Consider the following 6,171-nt stretch of genomic DNA (forward strand, 5'->3'; position numbering starts at 1 on the left):
TTGAGAGTATCAAAAATATCCTATCCCTATAAAATAATGAAAAGAATAGTATAAGGGAAGTAGGGTCAAATCCTCAAGGACTGGATTTGCACAAATTCCTATTCCTCGATATCCCATGTAGAGTCGTGGCTAAGAAAAACCGCATACCTGGAAAAAAATAAACAAATAGAATTAAAGTTTGGATGAATTGAGATTGCGTAAATTAAAATTGAAATTTAAAAAATAAACAAAATTGAGAAAAGAGTCTTTGATGGAGAGATTCCAGCCTTCGGTTATCTCAATCCTCCTTGGGTTCAATCCTAGGCTTTTAGATGATCTTTCTCATAATAGAATAAGCCAGTTATAGTGGAAGAGGACGCCTACGACCACTAGCTCCACTTAGATTTTAGACTTGCGATATAAAGGAACCTGACTCAAGCCAACCGTCACTTTTGTGGGACTGTCTTACACTAGGTCATCACTTCTCAATGGCGAATGCCACACCATTTTGTCTCTTGGGCTCGACAACCACTGACGTAATAAGGTAATGAACCGACTGTGCAACCTTCCCAAAACATACAAAGCGACTGCCTTTGCACAAGATGAAAAGGTCACTTTTGAAGGGACATGGACGGAAGCATCAGTCTCGTAGTGCAGAGAAACGATGAATATTTGTTGAAAAGGCTAAGTGCGGATTCTAAGCCTCATGAACTATTTTTAGGGAATCTCGACAACCTTTGGCTAGATGAATTTAATGGCTCATGCTGTTTGGGAAAAATAAATAAACTTAATAAAAATAGAATTTTATTAAATAAATGAAAGGAACAAAAGCTAGAGCTTTTTGGGAGAGGGAGCTTTTACAGAAAAGATGAGTGAATTTGTGTCACTCCATCCTCTATTTATAGTACTTAGAAAACCTAGTTTGTTCCTATTTAAATTCTAAAAGATAAATAAAGAAAAATAAAGATAAAAGTTGAAATTAAATCTAAATAATAATTTTAACAATAGTCCTAATATAATTCAAATTTAAATAGAGTCTTATATTTATAAAATCTCTTCTTTGAAATTTTGCCCCCAAGTCTTCCACACTTTGCATTTTCGATACCACTTCTTTCCTATTTTGCATGCTAGCCCATTTTATCTTTAAATTCACGCTTTTTGCCCTTAAATTTTCTTTTGCCTTCAATTTAGTCCCTATAAGATAAAAAGCCATAAATAGCTCAAATTAGTAGGATCATACTCAAAATATATATGTAATTAATACATAAAAATATGTCATTCTAGAGTATTATCGACAACCGCTGATGGTGGTAGGTAGGTGGCCAATAGGTGACGGGTTCTCACTTCTCAGATCTCACTATTGTGTTAGTTTAGAAGAGGGGCCTCATTTTTTGTCAAAGCCCATATTTCAAGGCTATATTTTTGTCCAAACCCTTCCATTTTCCAAGTGAGCCCTTAGGCCTATTCGGGTGGCTCGACCCATGGACAACTCTAGCCTAAAACCATATTTGGGATTAAAAAAATATTAAATTTATTTGGACTGGGCCGGGCCAAAAATATCTTGCCCGAAGCTAGGCCCATTTAAAAAACGAGCCTTATTTTTATCCAAGCCCATTTTCGGGACTATATTTTTTTCCAAACCCTCTCATTGTTCTGGTGGGCCATGATCAGGTCTAGCTTCAATACATTTCCATTCCTTTTTTTAGCTTTTTTTTTCAAAATTGACCTAAAATTATTGATTAATTACAAAAAATAATCGACTTGCAAAGTATTGTACGGCAATGACCCATTTGCTACAGTGTCCTTCGATTTACCGATTCAACATTTTTTAACTTGATTTAAAAGAAATTTTTTATACAGATAGTATTTGTAAGCAAGAGTCAAGTACTCGAGTTAACTTGTACTTGAGTTTGAGAAATTTAACTTAAGTATAACTTCCCAAAGTACTAAAACACTAGACTATTGTGGATTCTAACTTAAGTAGCATTAGTCTAAATTAAGTCTAGGTAATCGCTGAAGAATAGTATAACTTTGTTGAAGGGAGAATACTATAAATTGCTACAATTTTAATAATAAAAAATATTGGCTCTTGAAATTGAAGATATTATGATCAAAAGTAACAATTTTTTATTTAATTGAAAATACAACTATATTTTCTACTATTAACTTATCACGCACACTCTTAAAACAAAAAAAAATGTGCAAAAAAATTTGCTTGGGCACAAGTGTAGTGGAATTGCCTTAGCCTACAAGATAGAAAACATTCAGTGGTGTAAATAGGACATGCAAATGAGATAAAAAAATTGCATGGGCACAAGTGTAGTGCATACCTAACTCATTTTGTTGTCGCCCCTGCTACTTCTATAAACATAACAAAGTCAACCATATTTTCCAACATTTATTAACTTATCATGCACACTATTAAAACAACAAAAAAAAATGTGTCAATTAGTTACCTTCTCTCTTTCAAGATGAAACCTAGAAATAATATTGTCCCTTTTGAATTTGGATTTGGAAAGAAAGGGTGGAGTTCACAATGGTCTTTTTACGCCAACGGGTAGAAATATTTTCCAAATCTACTTCTTTATAGAGACGAGTCTTCTTCTTAGGTTTCTTATTCGTCTGAGTACATTTTTTGTATATCTGTCCATATGGGCAGGACAACCCCAGGTCGCTCTAAGAGCTAACAATCAGCTACTCTTGCTTTATGAGGTCATCATGCCCCAATTGATGATCCTACTGTTGCATTGGGTTATGATACCCTAACTGATCATCCTCCATATCCAAGAGTTGATCTAAGTTCTCTACACAAATTTAAATAACTCAAATCTAATAAGTAATATTAGATAGTGAATTTGGTTTGGAAAATATCTAATGAACATTACCGAAATGAGAGAGCAAGTTGTACTGAGAGTCCCCATGTCTCTCATTTAGACACATTACCGAAAAATCAACTTACGTATTTCCCCATCATGCTCTTGTGTTGGAGATGTTATCTCTTCCTCCTGATTTTGAAAACCCCTTTTTTCTTCATCTATAACATTAAAAAAAAGTTAGAATACAAAGGAAGGAACAAGCAAGAAAAAAAAGAGGCCGCGGGGGTGGGCCGGGGGGACACAAGTTATTGATTACCTTCAATAAACAAACACTATCAACGATCACACCAAACTGACACAAAATCTTCATGGACCAAGCTCCAATTTTCTTTTGTCCTCGCCTAGATTTTTTTTACATCTATCATGTTTCTAGTGAATAGAATAGATATGAATCATCTTGGATTGAAGATGAAAAGAAATATGTAGTTGCTTTTTCTTTGAGACAGCAGGATCATGGAGAATTACCTTCTCTATAGATGTAAGTGATGTCAAAGCATGTTCCAGGGGAACTTGACAATCATATGGAGAAGATAAGAAATTTCCTAATAGTCTAGCATATGGGGTCCATTCAACCTATTTGAAACATTGGAATAGGAAAGACTAAAAAATAAAAGCAATTTACAAGAGTTAAAATTAAACCATTAGAAAGAAGAAAATATCTTCACTTACTTTAGCTGGTTGTAACTTTCTGAAATACTCATCAAATTCAATAATTGCGTAGCGACTTCTGTGCTTATTGGATGGCATAATCAACCTTTCGTGCTAGCCAACCAGCAAAGGGAAGTCCTTGGGATGATTTTGCTAATCTTCAGCTATAACAATTGCATTTATTTCTTTAATGGCAGGATGGAGCAACCAAGATGAAACCCACGGTATGTGATCCAATATAAACACCTACAATAAAGAAAAATAAAATGTTAATCCACATGAAATAGAGAGAAAAACTATGAAACAAATGAAACTATAAATATAAGTTCTACCCTAACCGTAAAAAAATGAAAATTGCAAAATAGATTTTTTCTCTTTAATTTGTGGTTCTCCAAGCTGTGGTGTAGAGTTGCTAGCATGGTTGCACCCTATGCATAACTTCCAATTTGATCAATGCTCCTAAAAAATTAAATAAAATAGAGCCTCCACATTAGCACTAGAAGGGAGTACGATAGACCCTATGATGTAGAGCACTACTACTCGAACATAGCGGTCAAGTTCCTACCCTTCAAGAATAAAATTTTCATCCTAATGTCCATAATTTTTTTAACCAAGCCAAACGAATTCTAGTTTTCATCGTGCTTAGACACTCGTTAGTGTCAAAAGACTCTATGCACTAGTCATTTAAATTTACATTTTTTTAATTTTCTATAACTTGAAAAACATTTATTAATAATCTAGTGATTCTCAAAACATCCATAAACCAAAAAAAAGTTTAATAGAACCTTCGCGTCTAAATACAAAACATCTTTCTTTTACATTATATCTATTAGCTATTCATGTTATAAAAGATAGCAAATGCTTTGAAGGGCTTGTGAGCTTCAATAGACTCTCAAAGCCCGTTCCCCTCAATCTTGACTTTACAGCCAGGTGAAAATTGAAGTTTATTAGCAACAAATTTTCAGCAGTGTCGACAACAACATAAACATGCCTACAAAACAATTAAAGTGCAAGTGAACATCAAGTTATCAACAAGATTGAACAAAACATATCAAAAGTGCAAAGCTTACTAAGGAGTTTTGCTACATTGGGGATCCATTTTTACAATTGAAAAGGTTGTTATATATAAGTTGTTAGTAGTGTTAAAAATATAAAATAGTTGATTTAAAAAAACATTGAGCAAAACATTGAATCATCAAATAATAAGAAAAGTTAAAATGACCAGCAATGTACAGTAAAACATTGAGCAAACAAATTCAACATGAATGAAAATAATTAATAAATCAATAAGAACAATCCAATATGAATGAAACTAATACAATATTTAAAATCAAGTTAATATAGCAAACAAATTTAATGGAAATTAATAAGAACAAAATATATGAACTGTGGAAGCAACAATGGAAGCATGGTGTATATATATCGAGCAAACCAATCAACAAGTTCAACATGAATGATAATAATTAATAAGTCAGTAAGAATAATCCAACATGAACAACCAGTGGCAAAGCCACTAAGAGACCCAGGAGGGACATAGGCTCCCCAAGGTCTAAGAAATTTCAATCTCCCCCTTTATATACCATGGCCCTCCCACATATAGAAGTAGTCCCCTCTAATATTTTTATAATATTAAAAATAAAGTTAAAAAAATTATTCTTGATAAAAAAGGGAAAATCTTTTTTAAGAAGCCAAATTTGGGAGTAAAAATTAGAATATAAAAAGAGTCGTCCCCACTCTTGGCACTCACACTACTTTCCCCATCTCTTCTCCTTGTAGCCGTCCCCACTTGAAAGTTGTAAAGATTCTATCCCTAATCAAATTCGATAAGTTATTTTAAGTATGTTTTACTATTAGATGGATTATTTTTTTGCATTCATGCAAACATTTTTTAAGAAAAATTTGTCATTATAATGGCAAAAAAGTATGGTCACTACATGTTATTATGTTGTATTGGTAGAATTAGTAACCTTGCATTATATTATGTTGTATTCATGCTTTACTTGCAAAAGATTTTAATCTTTTATAAATTTATAAAATTAAATTCCAAGTCAATTACAAAAAATGAAGAAGGTAAAGACAGTTGATACTTTTTTAAAGAGGAAAAATAGTGATACTTGTGATGCTAGTCGACCAGTAATCTATGAAGATTCTCTAACTATCAAAGTGAATACTTCTAAATGCGCAAAACTTGAAAGTGAAGATCATCCAAATCTTTCTTTTGATATTAATAATCTAGAGTGGGATTCGACATTACGTCCTGAAATATGGGAATATCCTGTTAATTAGCGAGATGAAGTCATTCAAGCATATTTAGAAATGGGGCCATGTCAAATACGTTTTTCTGAGTACCACTTTCTAGTGATAAGCATCCCCAAAGATTTTAGTTTTCTTGGTTTTGCAAATTTTCTTGGTTGGAGTATTTCCCTACTAAAGATACAACACATTGTTTGCCATGCTATCTTTTCTCAAAACTAATGTTCATCATGAAGTGGATGCATTCACTGTTAAAGGTTTTAATAATTGGAAAAGGGTTAATGATGGAAAATTGTGTGCTTTCTTGAATCATGTTAGTCAAGATCCATGCTCTCCACAGAATAATGTTGACAAAAGTTGTCAAGATTTGTTAAATCAATCTTGGCACATTGACAAGGTTATCAATGCATAAAGT

This window comes from Gossypium hirsutum, chromosome D11 (assembly GCF_007990345.1).
Source record: "Gossypium hirsutum isolate 1008001.06 chromosome D11, Gossypium_hirsutum_v2.1, whole genome shotgun sequence".
Taxonomy (NCBI): Eukaryota; Viridiplantae; Streptophyta; class Magnoliopsida; order Malvales; family Malvaceae; genus Gossypium; species Gossypium hirsutum.